General features: G+C 38.2%; 1 long non-coding RNA gene across 1 annotated transcript; it reads left to right on the top strand.

Annotated features, from left to right (window-relative positions):
- Positions 1 to 9,847: 9,847 nt before the first annotated feature.
- LOC309436188 lies at positions 9,848 to 26,847 on the top strand. The gene is made up of 3 exons (XR_014183303.1): positions 9,848 to 9,947; positions 23,685 to 23,943; positions 26,580 to 26,847. It is a non-coding gene; the product is annotated as an uncharacterized lncRNA (long non-coding RNA).
- The last annotated feature ends 374 nt before the right edge of the window (positions 26,848 to 27,221 follow it).

The following is a 27,221-nucleotide window of genomic DNA, read 5'->3' as shown; positions in this document are numbered from 1 at the left end:
TCCAGGGCCCTTTATATATTATTATGTTAGTGTTATGTCTTAGACTGTCCAAATGGTCATGTTAGTATTGATCTTTCTTTATCATCCAGGTGGCTGGAACACATCTTGCTTTCCCACATTTTACTTTCCAACACCAATAGGAGGATTTCAGTCAGTGCCTTCACCGAGCAGGTTGAAGTCTATTTTAAAGCAGCCTTATTTCTGGATAGAAAAGCACCTTATGGCAAATATTTTTTGAGGTGCCAGACTGAAAAAACAGTAAAGTAGATGGTATTTTCTAGAGAACAAAGTTTATAAAGAACTGTCTTAATACCTGACCAAAATGAATATTTAAAATATATTCCAGGCTGCAGTTGCTGATTGCATCAATTAAAGAAGGTGGGCATAAAAGCAGAGACTGAAAAATCAGATTATTACTATCCTGAATATTGCTAGACCATATGTCCATCAAAAATTTGCAGAGAAGAGAGAAATGTTGAATATACAAGCTGTAGTGAATGGTCTTCATGTTAATACTGCTCTTTCTTAAACACTCTTGCTCTCCTGAATATGAGCATCAGAGACCATCTGCAAAACAGACTGAGGAGGTGGTGTTTGTCCCTTTTTTCAGAGGTCCCAGTTGTACCTGTGCGTTGGCAGAGCTGTAGCTAGAGCAGCTCAAAGCCACAGTTCAGCATGTGTCCAACAAGCGAGGAGAACCTGGATACTCACCCAGGGGAATTTTCACATGGGCTTCTGCCTGTTCTGGGAGGATCAGGTTCTTCTAATCACTATCTCCTGGTGTTTTCTGAAACAAACTGGGTAAGTGTATGCCAGCATGCCACATGCCAAACAGGAGACCTGGTTGCAAGGACTGAAATACTATGAGACATGAAGAGAAGGTGCAGCCTTTTCTGAAGTGAATGCTGCAGAGGTGGATAGCAATTGCACATTACAGCAAGAAGCTCAGAGCTTTTTTCTTGCTCTTGGCAAGGCACTAATAGTGGTAGTCGTCCTCTGACTTACAAAGTAGAGTTAACTTTCTGTCTCCTAAAATAAATTTAGATGGAGGGAGTAAAGATATTAATTAGCCTTTCCTAGTGATAAATCCCCCTGAAGTGTAATTGGTTTGGACCTACTACACTTTTATATTTGCTGGCTCTTAGCCGATCGAACAGTTTCTTGTCCTTTGGCCTATGAAGGATGAAGCTGATCTCAACACCGAGGTTGCAGACAACTTCTGCAGGTGAGGATCTATATGTGCTGAGTCCTACTGAGCTACTCTGAATTTCTCAAATTACTTAGAATTTAATGAAACTGTAACAAAAACAAAACCTGAATTAGTTTTACCCGGGTCAATATTCTATGTCTGATTTTTGCATGCATTTATATCATTTAGAAGTCTCATTTTGATTATTCTGCTTACCTGGTTCCTGATATTACTTACACATTCTCCATTGTTAGTGTTCATTCAGCATGGATAACATAAAAATACAGGAAATAAATGACTTCTTTCAGCTGGTTGCAGCCCTCTTTTTTTTATATGTGAATCTTAGTGGAGGTCACTTAAAAGAGTAACATTTGAACCTGTTCAAAAGAATATGGAAACAATTATTGACATATGCAGACTTTAAAATCAATAGTAAACTTTGTACCTAGAAGACTGTCTTTTTATTGATACTCAATTAAACTGCAGAAAAACAGTCCTTAGCCTTTTACTGGTTGGTATTGCATGTCACAGTATTTGTAATGCAGCATATGTTTTACACTATAATCCTTATAGAGCATGTTCAGTTTGTTGCTTCTAAGCTTTTCTATGTGTAGTTGAATCTCACTTCCTAGGGAAATTATTAATGATGAGGTAGCCAAATACTAATTTTCTCATAGTATGCAATTGGTCTCCTTAGGTAGAAGACTGAGATATTGGAAGTAATTACATGCATGGCAGATGTAACTCTTCTATCACAGAATTAGCTAGGTAAATGGCCACACTTAAATTCTTTTATCAAGTATAACTTGTATTTCAGTAATAATTGGAAGACCGAACTGTGACTGAAGCCTGTTTTACTCTTTAATCTTTATGCATAAGTGAAGACACTTTGTTGGCATAATTAAGTTGGGTGCAACTTTTTGCCAGCTATAGTAAGCACAGAGGCCCTTGGTAACCACTTTGGCTCTTTTCGATGAAAAGTCATGATTTGGTCAGTGAACTTTGCTGGGCAGCTAGGATGTGGGTCATCTTTTATAATGCAGTAGGCTGCTAATTGTGTTTCTGAATGGTTGAAGGAAACTTCAGATTGCTTAGTGATGTCAGGGGCAGGGACTCAGCAGTCACGAGAGTATCAGTGATTTCCCATCCTGACCTGCATCCGAAGGCTCAAGCGTGACTGTCTGGAAATGGGGCTGTTGGTCTGATGCATGGTTTTATTTTATCCATTCTGTAGGTAAGAGATTTCTGCTTCTTGATGCTCACTGCACTGGGCTGTAGATGGGATTCATGGGGGCTCCCACATTCTGGTTGTCTGCTCCTCATGACCTGGCTGCTGGTGTTGTCTCATGGTGCTCAGTCCTGATATCTGTTTGTTACCAGCCTGCATCTGCCTTGTCTGCTTCCCTCCTGGCCCTGGACTTCCATCTGCCCTGGGAGATGGTTGCCAGACTGACCTCTGCCAGCACTGATTGGTTAACAAGGACTTGAAAGTTTATTGAGACTTGGTGTTTCAGTGTGGTTCTCATAAGCCATCAATTTATCAGGTGTAACAAGAGCTAATGGTGAGGCACAGCCCTGCGTTTGCTTTGAGTAAGATTTTGAGCTTTTCATTAGTTTGAGACATTTATGGTGTTACTATTCTCTCTTGAAAAAAAATGTAGGTTTTTTTTAATCTAAACTATGTTCTTCAAAAGACTTAAATTGCAAACCTCTGTTTTGTTTAGCTGTTCCTTTGTATTGTGTGTTTGTCCATATTTTCACCATTCTGGGTACATTTCCTACTGGTTTTGTCACGATAACCATATAGATTGAGGCTTTTTTGCTTGAAACCCTGACCATAATTTGACTGTTCAATGTTGCAAAATAAAAGTTGCCCATTATAATAATACTTTTGACTCTTAAGCCATTATTCAAATGCAATGATCACAACAAACTTTTATACTAGTATCTCTTTTATGTTTTAGATGAGATGCTGTGTTACATCTGCTTTGCAATAAACTACCTTTTCCTGTTCAGTGCACAGACTTTGTGTTTTCTGCCATTGCTTTCTATACTCAGAACTTGCTGGGCAGTAACATGAGAGGCTTCATGTCACTGTTTCATCAGCTGAATTAAGATTAAGCAATGGAGATATGTAATGCTGCTTCTCCACAAAAACAGCGACTGAGTTCTGACATTTTCACAGTCTTTGCTTCTGCAGCATTTGCTCCTCCTCCTGGAAAATCTGATATTTGAGCTGGTACCTGTCTTTCATGGATTTCACCTATTTTTCCTGATTATTTTTTTAATAATTAATTTGTTACATTAATTATGGGAATGGTAGCGTGTCTGTGAAAGGCAGAATTGTTCATGATATATGTTAAATGTTTAACTTCTGCCTCTTCCTGTATATTCTGGTGTTGTTCCTAGTCACTGCATGGAGACAAACACTGATTTGCTGGGACCTGACCCAGAAAAGATGACAGAATGTGTTTTGCTTTCTGCAAATGTCCTTAATGACGTTTATTGTCATTAAGACAATATGTGTCTGAAATTACTCTTATTTGTGAAGGATATTTTTAAAAGGTGGATTTAGGGCACAGGCACTTAAGTTGCCTTTTGCTAAAGGTATGCAGTAGGAAGAAATTATAATGATGCAATGAGATTTAAGTCTTTGATCACCAAATATGATTAAGGCCATGGAAAGAGCAGACCCAAAATGGTTTTATATAGTTAAATAAAAGAAGTGTAGATATCCTGAGAATAGCACAGATACTTTAGCTTGCCTGCAACAAAATGTTCTTGGATTTAAACTTTTTGAACGAAAATGCTGAAAGAAAATATTCTGACTTCTGTATTTTTTTTTTCTTGGTTAAATCTATTCACTGAATTGTGACCTAATTCACAAATAGCTTTGACACTGGAACTGTATTTTCTGTAAGTAAACGAGCTTTGATAAACACTGCACAGATCTCTCTGCAACATCCCATACAAAGCTGCATATAGATAATTCTGCTCTGGCTGGGTTCTTTTAATTTCTAAAATATGTGGATGTAGCTGCTAGTTTTACAAAAGCTGAGAAGGAGAACTCATATATTGTGTGGCTATTTTTATCCAGGTAATGTATTATTTGAGAGAGTACTATTTGATATAACGGAAATATTCATGTCTCATTTATGTAAATGTCAGATCTTTTTATTACGTTGCATAATTTTCCCAGTTTTTAGCCTAAACACTATTTGGATTTATGTTAGATATAACTGAATTGAAATATCTTTCCTTGCTGAAATTAAATATAAAAAAAGTCTTCTGTTTTTCAGAGGAAAATAGTCTAGTTGCCTGCATTCTAGTTCTTTCTCTGCATGAGGGAATTTGAGGTCTGCGCCCCTTAGTGCTGGGTCACACAACTGTTTAATTCTATATAAATGATTAAGCATCCCCTGCTGCAGGGGCTGTGAGTTGGGAGTGCCACATCTCAGTGACCAGTACTGGAGGATAGTGTTGGCATTAAGATCTGAACCAACGACAAAGCAATTTCTCTGCCATCAGAGGAGTGGCACAACTAGCAACTCCTTTTAAAACTTCTCTTATCTCTTGTACTCCCTATGTTCCCATATTTTCAGCAAATCAGCATTTTCCGTGCATTGTCATGGTGTAGAAGTGACATGGAAACTTCCGTGTCCTAGGGAGGTTTTCCCCAGCATTTCCCCACTGAGGAACTCCTGTCTCCTCTGCTGTCTCCTCTTTCAACCAAATGAAGAGTGAGGGGTGCAGGAAAAGGTCATTGCTGACATTGAGCATGGTTCTCCTTGCTTCACCCAACCCCCAGATTTTGATGATGCCATTGCTGATGAGGACAAACCTCTTCATTTTCTGTCTGTAAAGATTTCGGGCAACACTAAGGCTTCCTTTTCTCTCATTGTAAATCTTTTCTTTTTGGACTTAAATGACAAACAAGAGACAGATACCTGTGTTGCTATCCAGTAAAGTGTCACTTCGGACCATGCCCTAAGTCCTTAGCTCTGACTACCAGTTACACGGTATGTGTAAACTGGAAAGGCTGTCTTGATTTTCTTGTCTTATAGATAAACTAAATAATACAAAAACTTAAATGTGGAGGATAATTAACAGCTTCTTAATATGCAGTCCTGTAACAGAGTGAAAACATGTACACTACCAGGTTAATATATTTATTGTAGTCCATTATATTTTACATATGTGGAATTTTATTTCCCTTTTGAAATACTTTATTTTTAAACGTGCCTTGGGATAGCAAACCAAAAACCTGGCAAAGATTTAACTACTACAGTGTTGCAACTGGAAATGTTACTATTTGTGGTAATTAATGAAAAAAAATTTGTTTATTTGTCTTCAAAATTATTTTAAACATTAATTTCTAAACAGTCTTTTTAAGTCAAGAGAGTGATATCTTTTACTTGAGAATATTTGGTCAGTAGATGGAACTAGGGTGCCTGTTTTGTTATTTTAACATGTTTGCATCTTACATTCATGCCAAGAATGTGAATAAGGTATTTCGTATTTAATGTCACTTACTTGAAAACTTTCAACAGTCAGTCATCAATTTCTTTCCACAAATGGAATTCAAAATCTGTGATTGAATGACACTCAAAACTATGATGGTATTTTGTGAAGATGGGTGTTATTTGGAAATTAATAAAGCTGGATGCTAAGGAGAAGAATTTGAGGCAAAAAATGAAAGAAAAGCAGCCATGGAAAGTATGTTTAGATTTCAAGTTACAATTCTTGTAAGAATGAGGTGACTTTGTAAAGCAAACAGAATTTCAGGGTGCAGTAAATTTACTAGTCATATCAAGCTAAATTGTAAGAAAACAGAATGGAATAATACCAAGAATGTTATAATTTGAAAGTAAATTTAGCAGCTCAGTTCATGTGTGCTATAGTGCTTGCTTTTTCTTAGGAAAGATTCCTATATAAATCCATTTGTAGCATACCTATATTTTTTTTGTCAGTTGCTCATCCCAGCAAATACTTTCTCGTTGTGTTTGCACATCATGAAAAAGGAAATGATGATTTGTTTGCAGAGTCAGTTTTCCTGTAATTGTTGATAAAAATCTGTAGTTGGAAGATTATCAAGGAGTTTTTCTTTAAAATGGCAAATCAGTAAATGTGAAGGTGTTTATAAAATCAAAAGCTTTCACGCAGTATATTACCTTATGATTTAATCCTATGGTAAATAGCTGTTTCAAAAAATGAGCTGTTTAGGAAACCTTTGCCTTAACAATGATTTTGGGTCATACATGCCTATACTTGTAAAAAGTCCCTCACTACTTGCCTGCTTAGCTATAATTTTAGAAGTTGATTTGCAATGGAAAAGTGAAACTGTGTTGACATAGAACAAAATCATCATTTACAGATTGTGTTCAAAACTGTTCCGTAACAAAAAGTCTTTGTTTTGATGTTGCCACGGGAAAACAAAGGATTTTTATTATTGAAGAGCAATTTCAAAGTGATTTTGCTAACTAGAATTAAGTTGTCATGTAAGCACAACAATTGGAACAGAGCTGTTGATTTCCTTACTGCAGAAAAATCAATGGATGCATCTTAAAAAGAGGTGAAGTTTAAATATCGGCTTCCACATTAAATTTCTTTGAATTTTTGTGAAGTTAAATTTTGTACTTTTTCAGAACGTATGCTCAGTCCTAAAAAAAACTAAGAGACAGTTACTGTACAAAATAGGGATGACATTATTATAAGGGAAAAATGAGAACTTTAAGGTTTTTTCCCCTGACGTCATGGAAGGTTATCACAATAGCTTCTAAATAATGCAAATTATAGAGAAACTATGGTTTTCTTAATACATTTGAAAATAAACTTTGATATAAAAAGAAATTAATTTTTTTAGTAATAGTTTGGAGACTTAAGCTTAGCCAGTGAGAGATGTCATCTGTTTTCAGAAGGCTGGGTGTCAGAAGAGAGTTCTGTCTGCATTAATGTTATATATTTTCATGTAATCATCAGGAAATTTTAAGCATGTTTAGTCTTTGAACAGAAAAATGCATATAGGTAAATAAAGAGAACTGCATGAGGTTATTGGAAAAGTGAAGAGAGGTCATTAGCTAAACTCAGTTATCTGCCAATGATGTCCATGAATATTGAGTTTGTGTTCAGTTTATTTTAACAGATGAAGATAAAAGATTATGTTACTTCAGGGAGGTGAATGCACTTCAAAAAAGCCATTAAAAGTATTCAGGTGATTACTTAGATAGTGCCATGTCTAGCAATTTGTAGTCAGGGAGAAGAGTAATGAGTTATTAATTTAAAAAAATATAATTACTGTTCATATATCTGGAATTTAATTATGTGAGTGTGGATGAAAGTATACTGAAGTTCTTAAGTAGATTATTTCTTAAAGGCTGAAATTTCATCTATGAGAAGGGTGAATACTTAACTACTTGCATCATTTTTTAGAATCAGAATTAGTGTTAGAAATTGTTATTAAAAAATCCCAGGTATTAATATTTCTTATTCACAATTTTTTACTTGGACCTCTGTCAGGACATTTGGCAGTTCTTTGGACATTGTGAACTCTAGAGGTACTTGTAGAAAACTGGAGAACACAAAGAGTTATGAAAGGCCAACCATCCTCTTCAGTGGTTCTAAGCATCAAAGGAGATTTTACAGTAGCTGTAAACCCTTCACAGTTCCTTCTGACTGCTGTAAAAAAATCCGGATAGAACATCCAACACAAATTACATTTATTAGCAAGTATTTCAGCAGTCAGTTTGCAGTGTGCTTATGGTACGAGTCCCGTCAGTCTCCTCTGTGGAAACCTCTTTCTTTGGTCTTTTTAAAATCTGCTCAAAAGTTTCTGCTACCCACTCTATAATACTGTTGTGTTGCCAACAGATTGAATATCACAGAATCACAGAATGTTAGGGATTGGAAGGGACCTCAAAAGATCATCTAGTCCAATCACCCTACCTGGAGCAGCAGGGACCTATTTTATAAATTTTAAATTCCAATTGGAACCAGGTTCAGGGTTAATTTGAGTAGTCAAGAGGGAGGAACTGCTGAACCAGGCAAACCTTCAAGCTCAGTAAAAACATTGGTATCTGAAAAAAAACATTTGTGAAAGTAAAACCTGTTGACTCGGTTTAAGATTATTCTGTGAAATGTACAGAAGATAAACTTTGATCTTCTTCCATCTTCTGCTTTAAATATTTCATGCATTTATATAATGTAATACTTTTTTAAGGTGAAATTTCTAACCACCATTTCACTGATTTTTTTTTTTTATTAAATTCCAGATGACAGGAATTTAACTGCCGATTTTTTCTGCCTTTCCTTTCTTATTTGTTTCTTCATTGTTTTAGTTTTTGTTTTTCCTCCTTTACAGGGTTTGCCTTCTATTAAGGAGCCTCTAGCACTGCTAGTCGGTAGCTGAGTGTCTTGTGGCCTCGCTGTGCATCTTGGGACAATGGGACAACTAAGACCAGGCCAGGCCTAGTCTGAGGCTGGTGTCCTTTTGCCAGGTCTTAAAGTCACTGATAAAACACCGTGTTATGTCCAGCAATGAATTTGAGAGAGCCAGCATCAAAAATTATCAAATGCTTTTATATTTTTTGGTAGTTTCATTACTTTTTTGTATATAGTCTTGTGTTAAGAAAAAAGGTTCCAATTTTAACAGGAGCTTTAGCCCAGCTCAGCTGATGTTTTTTTCTTCCGAAGATGTCATGGGGAGGGGAAAGGTGCTTTGAATGGTTTGCAGACGAATGTTGTGCTGTTGAAACATTAAGTTAGGTTTTTATTTTAAACCTAAAATGTTCTAGTTGTGTTTTCTTTATTAGAGGGCTGCGGAAAGATTTACCAGTGGTAGCTGGCATGAGACAAAGCAGATGCACTCAGCTCTTTGAAGCATAGTTAACTGTGTAGGACTGGAAAATGACAGGATCTTGCTGGCTTTCACTGACTCCCTGCGCTTATCTGTTTCATGGTAATTAATACAACAGTTTTCATTTAATTTCCTGTCAGTGAAGTTCCATTGCCTGAGGCTTCATTTGCCTTCCTGCTCAACGGTGAGAGCAGCCGCAGCCCAGCCCACTGGGCTTTTTTGAATCACTATGAGTCTGTGGGATAGGAAAGGGTTTGCAGAAACCTCAGTATTCCTGAGCTGGTGAGAAGAGGTAAATTTGTACTTCAGGAGGAAATGAATTTGCCTGATTTAGCCTCCTTATCTCTCTTATTCTCATTTTGCTTGCATCCAACATTCAGATTGAAAGAAAAGTGGCTTGTGTCTTACTCTGTGCTTTGTCTTTCCTAGAACCCTTTCTAAACCTGCAGATTCTTTACAGTATATTTTTGTGTCCCTGTAATTTCTTTTCCTACTTATTTCTATGTTCTTCACTTAGATTCTAAATTCTGGTCTTCCAAAATGCCTTCTTTCCTCAAAAACATGTATATTTTAATCTAAATTATCTTTTTAATGTTTTCCAGTCCTGCTCTTATACCTACTATGTGTATGTGGAGACTGTTTAGTGGTCTCCTTCGGGTGTTTTAGAGCTCATATTTCTTGGTCATCTTTCTTTGCTTCAAGGAAGATTATGAAACCATCAGGAATTTCCTCCCAAGTTCCTGTATGTTTCAAAATCCTGTCTGTGACACCGACTTTTGCAAGCCACAGCAAGACCTGCCGTTGCTGCTGGGAAGCATAACTTGTTGGCACTGCTGGTATAAACTGTAATGTTAGGTGAAGAGAATATGATTTTCTAACTTGAAAACTTCTAAATACCACAAAAGGGTATGTTTGCTTTGAGATTCATATGTGCTTTCAGATTGGTGTCATGTTTCTTTTAAAGTTTCACAAGAAATTTGTTCATCTTTTCTCTAAATGGGTGCTTGAATATGGATATATGGGAAGAGCTAGAAAAGATGCCGGCAGTTTTTGTACTCAGGTAATTTAGAAACAGATTTGTTTGAAAATAGGTATTTTATGACTTCAGCAAAAAAGATGGGATCGTTATATCACCACATTGTATACTGTGAAAACAATGTCTTTCAGTAATCGCTAATAGCTCTTATGCAATAATTTATTGCTGGCATAATACAAAGGCAATGTGCATAGTTTTCCAATTAGATTAACACATAGAAGCCTTTTTCTAGCATATTTTTGCATTATTTAAAAAATAAATTATTTGAACATTGTGCTACCTTCCAGATTCCCTGTAATTCTTCCATTCTGGAGACAGCTCTAAGCTAGGTAGTATAAATATATCAAGCTGATTATATGCTGAATAATTACGTTGCCTACTTCAACATGATGCTTCTTTGAGGTATCTTTCTGTTATATATCTCTATATTGGATTTAACTTAATGCATAGTGGGTCAAGCCAAATAAATAGATTTGTGAAAGGCATGCAATTAATTATGTTTGCTGCAACAGTCTTGATGTGGAACATAGCCTCTGTGTTGTGTGGCATGTTGTGCCAGCTGATGGATCAGAAGAATAAATATTAAACCATCATGCAGGTATCAGAATACAAACCAGTCACTCTGAATGTGTTTTCTGGCATCTGCTGTTTATTTTATCTTCTAGTAGTAGATTCAATTGGTTGGTAGTTCACAACAGTAGTTAACTTCATAAAAAGAAAGTTCTTGTGTATGACAGTCTGAAAGTTCTGAAGACTGGAGAAAATGTAATTTCTGAAAAATCCACACAAACATTTTTCAAATCACAGTTAAACCCCACAGGCAGATATTGAACGTTTGATACTGTCCCTGTGGGGGGAATCTGATGAATGTGATTATAACCTACACTATCTCACCTTAGACTCCTTAGAAACCTCTGTTTCCTCAGCTATTGAATTCCACCAATGGCCTGGAGATGGTGAAAGTGCTTTTAGTAATAAAGACAGTAAAATAAGCAAAGCATTAGCTTCTTTATTTCAGTATCATTTTTTTCCAATGTAAAACTTGTGTCAATTAAAAATTATAATTAAAAACTGTAAGTTAATTATTAAACCTAGGTAATGGAACTAGTATCAATATTAGTGGTAGTTATAGCTTTATATTATGGAGCTTTTTTCTTATTTATCTGAACAGTTTAGGTTTCAACTTGTCATGGATATTTGTGTTTACAGCCCATAGCTACATTGTAGGAGCGAGTATGGGGAAAAGCTGTGGACTTCTGTAATTGTGTAGGGAACAGCAGATGTGATCACTGGGACCAGTTTCGGATCTCGCATTCTCAGGGTCAGTTAAGGCTTTTGGCCCATGCAATGCCCTTTTCCTTTCCCCTAGGGGCTGAACACAGAGCTGTTTTGTGACATCTGGGGACTCTGGACTCAATTGCACATTCTGTAAAGTTTCAGGTGCACCCACTTGCATATTCTACTATTGGCTAACAGAACAAATGGATGTGTTATTTGTACTGAATTATCAGCCATAAATTTAATAGCACTGAATAGGACTGATGCTGCCATAAATTTAGCAGTGGAATACAAAGTTAATATTAAAGTTTCTGAGATGACCATGGCTATCCAAATCTTGCATTACCCTCACTCCGCAATGGATTTGCAGGCTGAAGAAGTTACCATTTTGTTTTATGTAGCGTGGTACATTTGAAAGGTTGTGTGTACAGTCATGGAGCTGAAACCTTTAGCTCAGCATGCTTTATAGAGTGCCACTTGTAATGGGACAAACACGTGACCAGACTAATACTTGTTGGTGTTGATGGTGATTTTGCGTGTCTGCTAAGTTACTTTCAGAAAGCTGTTATGTTACTTCTTAGAGACCAGTATATTATTACTGTTAATCACTACTCAATTTTGTCAAATTTGACAAACAAAACCAAATCAAAAAGAAAAGAAAATAACTCAAACAAAACCAAAACCAACCAAACAAAAAACCTACAGCAGAATAAGTAAGAGCTAGATTTCAGATGTTATTCTTACAAATAAGGAGGATGAGTTGTTCACAGCTAAGCACTGAATTTTCTGTAGCAAGCAAGCAGATTCAGGCTACTTCATCAGTATGATTGCAGGAATGCCTGCCCCTGAAGCAGAAGTCTGTTTTGTTTCCCTTTACACGTTATTTCTGTGTTCGCTGCTGTGTCTTTCTCTGAGTTTTGCTGCTTAATCCGAACATGAAGACAACATTTCTTTAGAAAACTGTAAACAAGCTGTGAAGTCTTTTTGCATCTCAGCTACTGGATTAGCTAACATTTTTTCAGCTGAAACAGGTATTTTGCTGTTCATATTTTCTTAACTCACCCTTTTATCATAGTTGTCACTGGCAACAAAAGGCATGGTCTTTAATCAGTCCTTCCAACACTGCTCTGTGCTAAGTAGCTGGGATAGACCTATGATTTAGAAATGAGTAACTTAAGCAAACATGATAAATGAACTGCTGATCTCTAAATCTTTATTGACAAATGTGCAAGTTTTAATTGAGAAGGGATGAGCTGGAGCACATCAAATGTGAATTATTGTGAAAGTTCAATCTGAACTTGAAACCAAACTCAGTAGTTTTTAATTTTCAGAAAAATATTTGTCATTTTCATGCCCTTTTATGTCTGTTTTTTTCATGTGATATAAAGCTTGCTTAGCTTTGGGACAACAGAGAGGCAGTGTGAGTCTGCAGAAACTAGGAAATATAGAAATGCATTAAGACAGTGTTCAGCATTAAGATAGTCTTTAACTACAAACCTTAAAGTGTTGAGCAAATAGGACTGTAGTTTCTGCACTGATAGATACACTTGAATGGCCAGAATTAAAAACTCCCCCCCCCACAACAGTATCACAGAGATGCTGTGAATAGAATATGCTAAGAGAAGAAATAATTCGTATTAATTTCAACAAGAAGGAAAAAAAGTACAGAGAGATTTAAAGCTGAAATTATCATATTCTCTAATTTTGTATTTTTTTTTTTTTAAAGGCTCGGAGTAATTGGAATTATTTCTATTATTATTGTTACTATTATTAAAATGGACTTCCTAGTGTCCTCAGCTGTACCTTTTTGCATGATCAACATTTCTGCACGTCTGGAGTCTTAGCAGATGGACACAGAATGTTCAGTGAGCAGCTGTGAGAAGCTTAGTTTGCCAAGACTGAGAGCTCCAGGACTGATGAGGTAAAGATCAAATCAGTCACGTCTCCCAGGAAGACATTGAGCTGCCTTAACTACATGACCATCCTCTGTCTCTTGCAGTCTTGGGGCTCATTCGGTACTGACCTTCCCACGTCCTGCAACCAGGGGTGCAGGCATCCCACAGGCAGAAGGCCACTTGGGTGGGTGACTCTCCAGGAGAGAAACCTGTTCATCTTGTGCACAGAAAAAGTCATCTGGAATTAGAGAAGGTACAGAAAAACTGAATGATACCACATCAGAATTGCATACAAGAGTGGGGACAACAGAAAATGCAAGAGATGGAAGCAGAAATTGAGCATGCCAATAGACTGTTTAAAGTTTGGCAGTATTTTTTATTGAAGTGAGAGGGATGTTTCAGCTAGAAAAGTGTAGCAACCCTCTTGCTGTTTATCTTTCAGAAGAAGCCAAGTATTTACCTACATAAACATGAAGTTGTCAAAAGTCATGAGGTGAGCCCACGTGTCCCAAGTTTTAGTCCAGAGTTCGGTTGGATCACAACTGGGAACTCCATGTAGAAGATTAGTTGCTTGTCTACTAAACAGTATTGGGCTGGTTTCTAAATTCTCTGCTGAAGCTTAGTTGTAAAGGCCTCGCTACAGCCCAGTAATGCTATGCTGTTATTCCAGGCTTAATTATCAACTTGATATTATACTAGTAAATTGCTGTAAAGTTTTTAAATATAGTTTTTCCTGCATAATACATTCTGCTTTCTCTGTAAGCTAATTAAGAGCAAATTATAAAACAGACACTTATTTGGTGTACATGGACAGTTCCAGGTAACAATATAGTGTCTCACATATGCTTTTTGAAAAAAATTCAGGTTGAGAGCCCAAACACATTAAAAATGCATATTCTGTTCAAAACTCAGATAAAGAGAGAGATTAGCACTGTCAATTGCTTGATTAGTGCTCTCATGTATTTGACTTTCAACACCAAAATGCCACAAGGTGACACAAAGAGAATAGTGCGTTGTAGCTGGTGTCTTCATGATGTCAAACTTGATGCAGTCATACAGCAATGCTCTGATAGCCAAGCAATGCTGCAGTGTAATGCAAATGTTGTAAATTGGTGTGAGTTCACTGTTTCTTCTTATTGCCAGGCCTTCCACAATTAATGCTAAAACGTTTTGGCAAGAATTTCCACAGTAGTTGGTGTATTGTGTTTCTGTTAAAGTGTAATTTAGTACAGTATTCCTCTTAAAGAAAACACCTTCAGTTTCTTCTGGAGTGTATGTGAATTTATTCAAACACACATTAGGAAAAAATCCTGTCAGTCAGCTCTGAGTGTGGTGGTATGCCTCGAGTTCACAGTAAGTCTGGATGGAAAAAATCCTGCCTCATTTTGCATTTGCACTGTACTTAATTCTACATGTAGAACCTATACAGCCTTTAAAATAATGTCTGAACTCTCCATTACAAAGCAATTGGGAGCGTAATCTTGACCTCCCTGGCAGCTCGTTTATCCAAATGAAATAAAAGTAAAGACCACAGCCCATCCCCTGAAACTGGCTCATCTGGGAGTTTCTGGGGGCAGTTCCAGCCAATTGAGATTCACAGCTATCCTATGAGGAAAAATGAAAGGATATGGCTGCTTGCAGTAGCTTGTTTGACACCTTTTAGCCCATGCACATTTGGACACATTCCATATCCGTTGGATTTAGTTGTGTCAATAGTGACACAACCAAGAATTTTACTCCTGCCCAGACATGAGGTTTGAACCGAGGGACTGCAAGATCTGCTGTGCCCTGCTACAAGAGTGTGCAGTGGAAATGTTGCCAGAAGCCTTCATGCTAGACTTAAATCTCAGAGAACAGCCTCAAGTACTTTCACATTTGCAGTGCTTGTTGAAGTCTTCAGCCTGGATCTGTTCCAGAGAAGAGACTCACAGGACCATGTTTCTGCTCTGGAAATCTGAGGGAAACAACACCTGGTGGCTTGGGTAGCTGGGGTGGCCATGGAGAAGTCTGCTGTGAGTCTGTTCTGATCTGTGATGCGCTGGAGGATGGCAACATGGCTTCTGTGCCCCTCCTGGAGCAGCTGCTGCTTCTGCTGAACTGCCACCTGCTCCACTCCTGTTGTGGCTGCTCCCTCATGAGATGTGGAAAGGCTTAATGTTACATCCATTTACAAACTGAGGCTACCAGTTTGCATTTTCACACAAGGACATCAAGGAGATTCTTATGGTGCTATGTATGTATGCGTTTTTTTTTCCTTTTTTTTTCTTCCATGTCAAATTTCTCTTCAAGTCTAGATCTTCCTAGTGTGCAGGAGCTCACTCCCTAAATTTCTTGAGTTTGCTGTTTCAAAACTCTAGACCTAATCTTGGTGCCACAGTGAAAATTTATTTGTTCCTGTGTAAGGCTCAAATGCTTGACATGATGTTATTTCAGCAGAAGACCATTACTGAAAGTGTAAGAATCTATCATATTTTATAGTTATCTTTTTGCTAGCTCTTTCATCAGGTCTTTTGGTTTTATTTCTGTGAGGGGTGATTCTGCAGCCCTTAACATTGCTCCTAAGTCTGGGGAGCTAATGGAAGAATTATCCTGTATCAGGAAATCATCCAGGCACCACAGCTTGAAGTTACTGCAAGTAAACTCTTCAGACATCTCCTGTGGAAGCTGTGTGGATGTGGGTCACTCTGCAAAAAGAAAAATACAGAAGGAGAGAACAGCATCAGATATGAATCCCTTTCTGTCAGGGACACACACACCAAAACCAGAGGTGTTCTAGGTTTGAGTCCTCCCATTGGAGGTAATTGAATCCTTCTATCTTTCAAGTGCATTTTTTGACAGAAGTGGAAAGAAGAGCCTCTTTCTTTTCTTGTGAATTTGTTCCACTTTTTAAGGAAATAATTTAAAATTATTTTTTTTAAAATAGTTATATAACATTAGTATTTTATGTTGAAGGCATGTGTGGATTAGATGTGACAGCTGAGTACATGTGTCCATTACACATAATTCTTAAGAATTCTTAACCCAATACACCAGTACAGGTTGGGGCTTGACCTGCTGCAAAGCAGCACTGCAGAGAAGGACCTGGGAGTCCTAGTGGACAACAGGTTGACCATGAGCCAGCAATGTGCCCTTGTGGCCAAGAAGGCCAGCGGTATCCTGGGGTGTATTAGGAAGAGTGTGACGAGCAGGTCGAGAGAGGTTATCCTGCCCCTCTGCTCTGCCCTGGTGATGCCGCATCTGGAGTACTGTGGCCAGTTCTGGGCTCCCCAGTTTAAGGAGAACACGGAATTACTGGAGAGAGTCCAGCAGCAGGTTACAAAGATGATTAGGGGTCTGGAGCATCTTTCTTATGAGGAGAGACTGAGTGAGCTGGGTCTGTTCAGCCTGGAGAAGGCTGAGAGGGGATCTTATCATTGCTTATTTATATCTCAAGGATGGGTGTCAAGAGGACGGGACCAGACTCCTTTCAGTGGTGCCCAGTGACAGGATAAGGGGCAAAAGGCACAGACTGAAGCACAGGATGTTCCATCTGAATATGAGGAGAAACTTCTTTACTTTGAGGGTGCCAAAGCACTGAACAGGCTGCCCAGAGAGGTTGTGGAGTCTCCTTCTCTGGAGACATTCAAGACCCACCTGGACACATTCCTGTGTGATCTGCTCTGGGTGAACCTGCTTTAGCAGCTGGGTTGGACTAGATGATCTCCAGAGGCCTCTTCCAACCCCAACCATTCTGTGATTCTGTGGCTTTTGACTCCAGTCCCAGTTGTTGTAGCATGGATCCTGTCTTCTTGACAGAAACACTACTTACCTACTGACTTAGTTTAATAGTGTAATAGATTGTTTCCTTCTGCCCGCCTCCCTGCCCTTCCCCCCGGTTTCTTGTATCTACTCTTGTTTAGCTGGATAGTCGTACCTCTCTGCTTTTAAAAACAAAAAGGGCTGCTTTTAAAGGGGAATTCATTACATGCAGAAACAATTTCCTGCAATTTGCAATTTAAGCAGAATTTGTTCCATTCCTCTAGGTCATCGATGAATGGGTCTACCTTGTATCATAGAAACATCAGGCACGTGTAATTGAAATGTAACTTGATCAGATGACCACTATTAAGTTTTGCATTCCACTTAGGTTTTGACAAGAGATCACAGCAGTAGTAATATAGCAGTTTCAAAAGCTAGATGGGATAGTTATTAAATAATTTTGTATATTTCAATGTAGAGACAAAGTAAACATCCATAGTTACAGTTCTGCCTTATTTTTTATTGGCTGTCATATGAGATCTCTTTCATGTAAACCAAATGCAATTCTATCCTATTTTACTTGAATTAGGTCCTTGCAAGTCTTCTGTATTTGGGAAAGAGGTTATTTCTTACCATTCTAATTTATAGCTTTTAAAAAGAATTCTTCTGCATCAGATGCTACATTGTTGGTTCTCAGGTAGTGTAATAAATAGAATTTTGTGACTAAAATAGTAATAGATTTATTTATTTATTTATTTATTCATTCATTCATGCTGTTTCCCAAGCATTTTTAAAGTTTAGTTTATTCTGAATGGTCTTTTAAACCTAAACACTCCTTCCTCTATGTCCCCATTTGCACACTCCTCTTTTAGCAGGGCTGATTAAAAATTGGAATGTTCATAGTGTAATGTGAAATCCGTTTGCTGTTTTGATTTTTGACATTAATATATTGTGGTTTCATTCCTTCCTGAACAGATTCTTACTTTTCCAAAAGTACTTACACTACTCGTATAATGACAAGAGGGCCATTTAGTTAGAAAGTGTGATCTTTCTACTGTAGTTTCAGTAAAGGAATTAATTTTACTGGCTACTCAAATGTCAGACTTCGGCTGTAGGTCGTCCGCTCTTTATTTATCAAGGAGTATTGGAACGGTACAGCATTTAGCTCTGGGGTTTTTAGTCTCAAAACAATGTGTGTATGTGCACACAGTTATTAAGTCTTTAAGAGAGCAACTGCAGAGCATATTAAACACCATAATCACTTAAGCTTCAGTAGCAGTTGTATTTTAGAAAGAGAAAAAAAAAAGTCATACTTAATTCAGAATGGTGTTGAGAACGAATTTTTACAACAGCTAATTAAGAATTCCATCCTAGATTAACACACTGCAGTCATAACTCAGGTTTCAGATCCTTAATATGCTGCTGCCCATGAGTTAGACCTAAAATATGGAGGAGCTTACCATTCTTAGAAGCTGCTGCTTTTATTCTTCTACATGTTTCTACCAAGAAATTATCTCAAATTTATTCTGAGCATTTCTGTGTAAATCCATGTTCTTTATTTCTGAATTATAAGAGTAAACATCAGTAAATGTAAAAGTAAAATGAAGCACATACTTTTGAAAATGAGCAGAGCACTAGTATCTTTTAGCACAAGATCACAGTACGGAAGTGCAGCATTGTGACTAAAATGTAAATCTACCAATTCCAGTTTTATCTCAAATGAATGTTTACTTCACATTTCAGCCGCCCAAATTTCTGACTGACTGAAATGAATGATGTCGATGGCATATTGATGTGCACTGTGTTTTAGAAAAGTGAGATTAGTTCTGTTACATGTCTGATGTTTAATTAAAACACTAGAAACTAGTATTTTATAAATTACAAAACGAAGTTCTGAAAGATCTCCACAAATGCAAAGCTATCGGATATAGGTATTGAATCAAAGATAGCTGAGAAAAGTTTCAATGGTATATTTTGTACATAACATGATGAACATTTTTCAGAAGTTCAGTAATTTACTGTGTGTTGTTTTTTTTTTTTAAGTTTAAATTTTGTAAGCTCTGCACCAGTTGCTCTTTCATGGAATTATTGGACTTCATTGTTGCTATCATTAACAAAAGACTTGGTTTTCTACACAGGCATTAGCAAGCTCAGTTTTTGAACAAAAATGTAACCCTTTTGTTCTTTGTCCTTTATAGATTCCTCTTTCCTGTCATTCCTTTCCCACAGTTTTTAGATGCTGTGTGGAAATTTAATGTACATATCATCTTCACAAACTCTTTCTAATGCCACACCTGACTATTGAAAAGTCCTATCAGCAGCAACCATTACTTGCATGCTACAGAGGATGCTGGAGATCTGCTTTCCAGCACATGGTAGAAGAAGTTGTCCTAATCATTTTTTAAGACAGTGCTTCTACAGAATTCCTCATCAGTTCTCTTAATTTTGCACTGTTAAGTGGCTTTTTTTCCCCGGTCTTCTTGAATGTTGGTGGTGTTTCTTTTCTCATCCTTTTCTGCCAGAGGCAGTGGTGCCACTGAGCTGCACTACTCTCTGAGTGAAAACAGATCTGTGTGGAAAGTCTTAAGTATTGCTTCTGGCTATGTTTTTGCATCCTGTCAGGAGCCTGATTGCTGCTCCTGAGAAGACCTAAATTTGACCCTTGCTTCCTGAGTACCTGACTAAGGTGGGTAGTTTGTCAGTATTTTGAATCTTCTTGAATGTTTTGAAGTTTCTTAAGTGTTTGGGATGTTGATCAGAACTGGGACCTTCAGCTTGTCTGTCTATTTTTGAAGGCTGTCTAGTTTGGTTGTGTTTTGTTTTGTTTGTTTGTTTGTTGTTTGTTCATTTGTTTGTTTGTTTTGTAGGTGCCTTCTGCTACCTTACTCATTCACTTTTGGAGGCACCCCTCCTCCCTTAGGCTGTGCTCTCATCTGGAGCACAAGAGGAAAGAGCAGAAAGAACTGAGCAGCCTAGGGAGCCCATGTAGCTGGCATTAGCAAAAACAATTTCTCTACTCTTCTTTTACATTTAGTGTAGGCAGGAAGTTGGGCTTGTCATGAGGGCAGAGTGAAGAGTACTTGGAGAAGAAACGAGGCACACAAACTCACCCCAGTTTTATCTACCACCAGAGAGCCTTTCTGACCTCCAGGAGAGGTGTGCCTGCCCTCATCTTCACTGCGTACTCCATCCTTCCTAATAATTTTCCGCAGCGTTTAGTATTTGGTGACAGTTTGGGACATTTCATACAAGCAGCCCCATCCACTCACCATGAGTGTCGGCATACTGTTGCCCAGTTCTTGCATCCCAGTGCACTCTCAGCGCTGTAGAAACAACTACCATGATCACCATGCTCTGCCCTGGACTTGCAAGCAACAAGTGACTTATACAGTCTCCTACAAAGGTCAGGCTTTTGTGGATCTGAATTATAAATTTTCCCTGGGACTCTGTTGGACTTGAAAAAAATCAGTTATTATACCATCAACAGCAAAAGGTGGGAGAAGAAAGAGGATGTTCCCCAGAGAAAGGGGAAGAAATGCTGGGCAGTTCTATTCCCCAGAGGTTTTGATCAACCTTCAGAGATTTCAGTCAAATGCAGGATTGGAATGAAATTGTTACAGCGGGTAATGTTTTACAGATGTAAATTGTACACACTAGGTGCCCAATATTCATACTGTATAAAAATATTTTAAATAATTTTGTACTAAGCCACATACTCTCCTGGAAACAAGTAAACCAGAGTACACTCAAATTCTTTGTTTAGCTTTCTTCTTTATATAAGGTTCATATTTTCTTCTAACATGGTGATAGAAGACTTGTGAAATACAAATAGGTTATCTTTTTACTCTTCACCCTTATGGACAATATTGACTGCTCCCACTCACCAAAGTTAACTATGTTTTATAGACAGCAAATGCACTGTGGTGATGCAGAGTTTTTTCAAGTCTTTCTCAATTACGCTAATGTAAAACTTTGCATCAATTTATTAAAATTGCTCTTTCATCTAAGTACCTTCTAAAAGGCTATATTCCTTTTCATGGCAATATCTATGGACTTTAACCTGTACTTTGTACCACTGTTACAAAATTGTCTCCTTCCCTTAGGCCTACTACAAAATGGTTTTGACTAAATTCACTTGAGAATATTTGACTTGTGATGACCCAAACATCTGGAAAACACTCCCTAAAACTTTGCTCTTTTCTAGTTTTCCAGACCTTACATTCTTACCTGGCACTTCTTGTCCAGAGAGATAAGGGCTGTATAATTTGTGAACCTTCCTAACGGGCTGGGTTCACACTTGCCTTTCTAGTATTTAGATGAGCATTTTAGCAATGTCAGATATCATTTAACAGTCTAGTCATGTACAGTATAAACATCATGTAAAAGTATTTTTATAAAACCCTGTATGAAATGCCTGTACCGGGTGTATTTCAGGTCCTGAATATACACTTGATTTCTCTAAGTGTTTTGGATATATCTTAGTACAGGACTTTGTTACTTCTCTGCAGCCACAATCACGGTCTTCACTACAGAAGCACAGGAGTGTTGGGATTCTCAGGCAAGAATTGGATGCTTTTTTTTTTTTTTTTTGGCACTAGAATGGTTGTCAGATAACATTATTATGATGTCAATATTTCAGCTTTTGCCCTGGCTTGAGAGTTTAGTGCTGGTTTGTCATTTTTCTAGTTGCACATTCTTCTACTTCCTCTTGAGCAATGCACTCCTCCCCTCAATGTCCCATTTGTTCAGCTGTTTAATAAACTGTTTCTGCTTGTGTTGCATCTGTAATCAATGCCAGAAGTACTAGTAGTTTTTATAGCTGTTACTTACCTGATATAAATATCATCACTTGGTATTAATTACCAAAAATTGGTAATATAGCTCTAGTGTCAATTATCATACTCTTTAAAGTATGAAACAATCAGTGTTGGTATAGCATTTTCTCATTTAAAAAGGCATTTGACAGATTTTCTTGGGCTACAGATGCTTTGGAGAAATTAGTCTTTGAAACCTAGACTTTCCAACTGGCCTGTTCCTTGAATCCCAGCAAAGAGCAGGCCATCTTGGAAGGAAGATAAGGATGCAGTTGCTACCTTCAGCATTGGTTTGAGCAGTGGATGCTTTGTGGTTGTTTCTTGACTGTGGAGTGTATAATGGTTGGAAGTGGAGCTGGACTCATGCAAGGACTGCCTTCTTGTCCCTGTCTGTGGTGGAAAGGAGTTAGAGGAAAACAGGTTGTCCCTAATCCCTGCCCTGTGCTGGGAAATGGCATCTTTGTTTCTTTAGAGAAGGAGATGTCTGGAAGAGGATTCTCTGTACTGGACGTGGTGCTTCTGCATTGCTTTGCCACAGTGGAAAGGTGCAAGCTGATGCTGATCTTGTCACATCTTTGCCTAATAGTTTTCCTTCCTTTTTTTGCTTTCTGTTTTTTCAGAAAATCTTTTCTTCCTGCTGTTTCCTTCCATATGTTTATAGCAGTTGAAAAACATGAGGACTGCATAAATTCCCCTCCTCTTTTTATCCAACAGTTTTCCTGTGCTTTGGACAATGTTCTATGCCTAGCAGAGCCGCCTTCCTATATACTTGTGACTGGTCTCTGCATTTAGATGACAATACATGAGTTGACAGACACAACTTCTCCCGGCCCTCCAGGACACGAGGAAAGAGCACGCTGGGGCGCTGCCATACGGCCCAGAAAGGAAGGGCGGATTGTTCAACCTTGCAGCGATGGGCACAAGAGTGAACAAGACACTCCTGTTTCTAATGTAAGAGTGGGTGAAGCTAACAAATTCCCATCACACCTGTTTCCAAAAAAGCTTTGGAAAATGGTGGAAAACAACCAGTTTACATCCATTTGGTGGAGTGAGGGTGGAAAATGCATTGCCATCAATGAAGACTTCCTCAAACAGGAAGTGCTAGGCTGGGCAGGACAGGACCTCTGCACACTTTTGCAACTGAGAGCATGAGGAGTTTTATTTGACAGGCCAGTGTCTATAAATGCATCAAAATGCAGTAAGATTTCCAAAGATCAGCCTCACTTCCTGAATTCCCAGCAGTAGAAGCAGCAACTTCTGCTCACAACAAGGTACAGCAGCTGCTCTGTACATGAACCAGCTGACATTCACATATGATAAAGTCTTGCAATATGAGGATAGTAGTGAGTGGTCTGGTTTTAAATTCCTTCTCAGGTTGTTTTCAGGAAGTTTTGAGTTAGTCTTTCTGACTAGTAGAAACACAAAAAATACGCACTTTGGTTCTATCTACTTAGATCGAACGTGTTCAGTGGAAAGACTCAGTGTAACCAGATTTCTTTGAAAGTATTTGCTACGTATCTTGATGTACCAAATCTGAAACCTTCCTGTAGCACCTGCTGAATGCCAAGAAGATACATCTAAGGATCATAGTATTACCACACTCAGGTGGATGAAAAATAGTGGTATTTTGCTTTTGAAAGCAGTTCTTATGCTTTTTAAAATTTGACACTGCTCTGCTCCCAGATGGCAAAAACCCAAGGGTGTTTATGACTTGACAGAACCATTTCATAATGTGTTAGCCTAAGCTTTGGTTCTAACACCCCTGAGAGTCCTTTTCAATATCTATATTTGTCTCTTGCAATTCCAAGTCTTAATTCTCATCACTTGGGGTTTTCCAGTCTCTATGTGGTGGCAACTAACTCTTCTCCTTTGGTTTTTGCAGTTGCTCTACAACTATGCTACAACCACAACTTTGAGGCCATCCCCACCTTCTGGAGAGATGCAGGAGAAGAGTTGGCTTCCAGCAGAGAGCTCCAGCTGCATCAGGGCAGGGTGCAGAGATGAATTAAAGGCAGCCCTCCCGAAGCCCACATGGTCAACCTGCAGGGCACTTGCAGGTGTCTCTACCCGTGACAACTGCACCCACCAAGCAACGGGCTACAGCACCTCCTGGCCTCAGCAGTGCCCATATATCTCCACAGGTAGCCACTCCCACACTTCAGAGCCTGCTGGAGCAGCAGACAGCAAAAGGTTCATCCCTTTGGACAGTGCACAGTAGCCAAACCCCAGGTGGCCTCCAGTATGCTTCTTATGCCTCTCCATCACATTCTGCAACTTTTCTACATGGGCCAGGATGTCCCACCTCTGGACCCATGCAGCCAGAAGCCCCTGGGGCTGGGCTTCCTCCCTGCTGCCAGCCATGGTTTGCAATGTTCTTGGTGGCCGCAGCCTCAGCTCTGCTTCTGCCAAGCCCAACCCACAGCCCAACAGTTCCCCCCCTGCCCAACCTGCACCTGCAGCCCCAGTGCTGCAGATGCAGGAGATGGTTTTGGACCCCGGTGTCCAGATAGTCAGTAGCAAGTCAGTAGTGTCTCATAGCATTGCTAATAAGTAGAGCTTAGTAGAGTTCATTAAAAGCAGAACCTAATTGAACTTGCTGATAAACTATTTGAACAAGAAGCCTCTTTCAGTTGTTCTGCCCTGTTTGTACAGCACAAGCCCAGAGTGGGACTGTATTTCATCTGTTCAAGTAGATGCAACCGGTCCACAAACACGTCAGTCATTTTGTGCGGGGAGCTGCTGCCAGGGTGGAGGAGATGTTTGCACCAGTTCCATCAGAGGACAGAGAGGTGTATTCTCAGAGAAAGTCCATCTTTGCCAGGCTAAAGCAACAAATGGCTGAGGCAAATCCCCACATCCACAGACCACCGTACATCTCTGCAGGCAGCTGCTCCCCTCCTTCTCAACCCTGCTGAAGCTTCTGTCTGCTGGTCTGACTTACAGTACTGGTGTGATTACAAAGAAAAAAAGGAATTAGGAAGAGGAAGTTCAGGCTCAGTTGTTTTGCATCATTTTTATGGTGAATATTTACATTTGGTGGTCTGTGATTAAGAGCCAGATCCACAACCCACCGAAGGGAACAAATGTCCTCTGTATCTGGTAGTATGAGGAAAGCTCCTAGGAGAGATGAACAGATTTAGAACAACCAACCAACCAAAACCAAAACAAACAACTAAACAAAAGGATTAAGAAGATTAGGAAACTCAGTTACTTACTAGATAGTTCTGTGTCTTGAGTAGAAATGTTCTTTAAGCTTGTCAGAAAGTGGAGCCCAAATAAATTGTCTTGATTGCCTTTCAGGCATTTAGTGTTCTTTACTCTACAAGAGGTTAATAGACTGAAAGATTTTTTTCTGAGTTTCTTCAGAGCTAAGAAATCCTTTGGGCGTCTATGTGCTGGAAAATTCATATTATAATTATTTGTAGATGCATCTGGGGCTTTAATTTATTGCAAACATGCTTTTCTTTGTGTCTTTAGTCTTTTGTAGGAGGGGAGACACATTTACAGAAGAAGCAATTTTTTTTTTCCCCTAATAGTGATATGAATTTAATAACATTTCTGTTCATATGGAATATTGTTCATGTGGATGCTGCTCTGAGAGACAGCAATATTGACTCATCGATGACAGATTTGAACTTCTGAAATGTGTTTCTTATATTAATCCTAAATAGATTTTTTTCCTTCAACAATTCTAAATTATATTAATTTCTAATCACTTGGGTGCTACAGATAATCTTGAATTTAAAATAAAGGCTTTTATTTAGATTCTACTGTAAAGTCTTTTTGTGGCTAGATTTGTAAAGCAAATCTTCATATGAATTATGCTTGTGAAACTATGTAATTCACTATTTTGCAGAATGTAATTCTGGCAAAATAGCATAAAATACAGTATTTTTTATGATTTAGATTTTAATCTTGTTTCCTTCCATTTACATTCAAACCTCACCTTAAGATACTTCATAATAATTGAATTGCAGCTATAAAATTGCATTTTTCTAGGTATAATTCCTGTGCTTTTCTTGTAACACAGTACCTTTTTTTATAGTTAGGGTTTTCTTAAATTGCATTTTCTCCATATTTCTTTTAATAAGAAATCTTACTCTCCTCAGTAGTACAGGGTAATCTTTCTGTGCTTTTCTGTGGTGTGAATTCTTAAATCAGTCTCTTATTTGAGAAGAACATCAAAAGCTTAGGCCTGGCTTAAGTGAATCTAAGTCTGTTTCTGAGGAGAAAATGTCTGCTTCTGGTGTCAGTCATGTTGGTCTGAATGAAGAGCTCTTTCAGCCCATTCAGCCATGAAATTAAATGAAAGATATGCTGAACTAAATGAAAATACCATCAAGCCATAGGCTTCCTGTCTAGTAGTTATTTTTACCAGGCAAATCTGAAGCTCTTGTCATGGGACAGTATTATTCTTCTCATTTTATGAGTGGATTGCTTGGGGTTTGTATGAAAGATGTGGTAAAGAAAACCAAAAATTTAAGAGATGAAATGAAAAAGATAAATCCAGTTTGACTGTCTAAGGTAGATAGAATTATTTTCTAAAATTTAAGTAGTATATTGTTAGAGATTACTGTTGTGCTGATTTTGTGCAATTAAGATAGGCTATATAATTTGTGTGAGTCTTGGGTAATACTTCATTGAGTGATAGGATTCCTGTGCAGAGTTCTGGTGAGACTGTATCTGAGGATTTCAAGTGGTCTCATCCAACCACAGTGCTGACTTTTTCATCAGTCTCTGTGCTTCTTGTTATTGTCCAATATTTTCTCTATTACAGGATCCACAGCCATCACAGTTACTCTTCTTGAAGCTTGTCTCAGAGAGAACTTCTGTGATGCCCTTGCCCATCTTCCTTATTGATGCTTCTATGAAAGTAGTTGATTAAACATATTTGGTAATTGTAAACAGTAATACTACTGTAGCTATGAAATGTATTGAGCGCTGCTGTCAGTACTGAAGTCTAATTTAGACATGTTATTTAAAGAAAGTAACAAACTTCAAAGATTTGCATGATTCTGCAGCACCTGGTAATAAACAATGTTACATATTAACTTCTTCCTTTCTATTATCCAGAAACCAATACTTGAACTTATGCAGTGAAACAAGCATTGGTTGTCAATAAATTTATAGGTCAAGATGCAATCAAAGTAGGTTAGCAGAGAGAAAGTGGCCTTTTTAGAAGGTGCCTATATATTTCTTAATAGCAGCCTCCCATCTATGATGCAGCTGTAGTACAGTAAGTGTTGTTCATTAAGATCTACACAGTGTGATGACAGTAGGAAAGAGATTAAGCTGGATTAAGCAAGGGAAATAATTTTTGTGTGCAAGCCAATACTGAGATCACTCACTAGAGAACCTGTCGACCTAGAAGTGAATCTTAGAAGATGCTGAGGATCCTCTCAGAGATCCTTTTTGTCCT

The sequence above is a fragment of the Streptopelia decaocto genome (genome assembly GCF_964273445.1).
Source record: "Streptopelia decaocto genome assembly, chromosome: 2".
In the NCBI taxonomy this organism is placed as follows: Eukaryota; Metazoa; Chordata; class Aves; order Columbiformes; family Columbidae; genus Streptopelia; species Streptopelia decaocto.
This window is presented reverse-complemented; position numbering and strand designations above follow the sequence as displayed.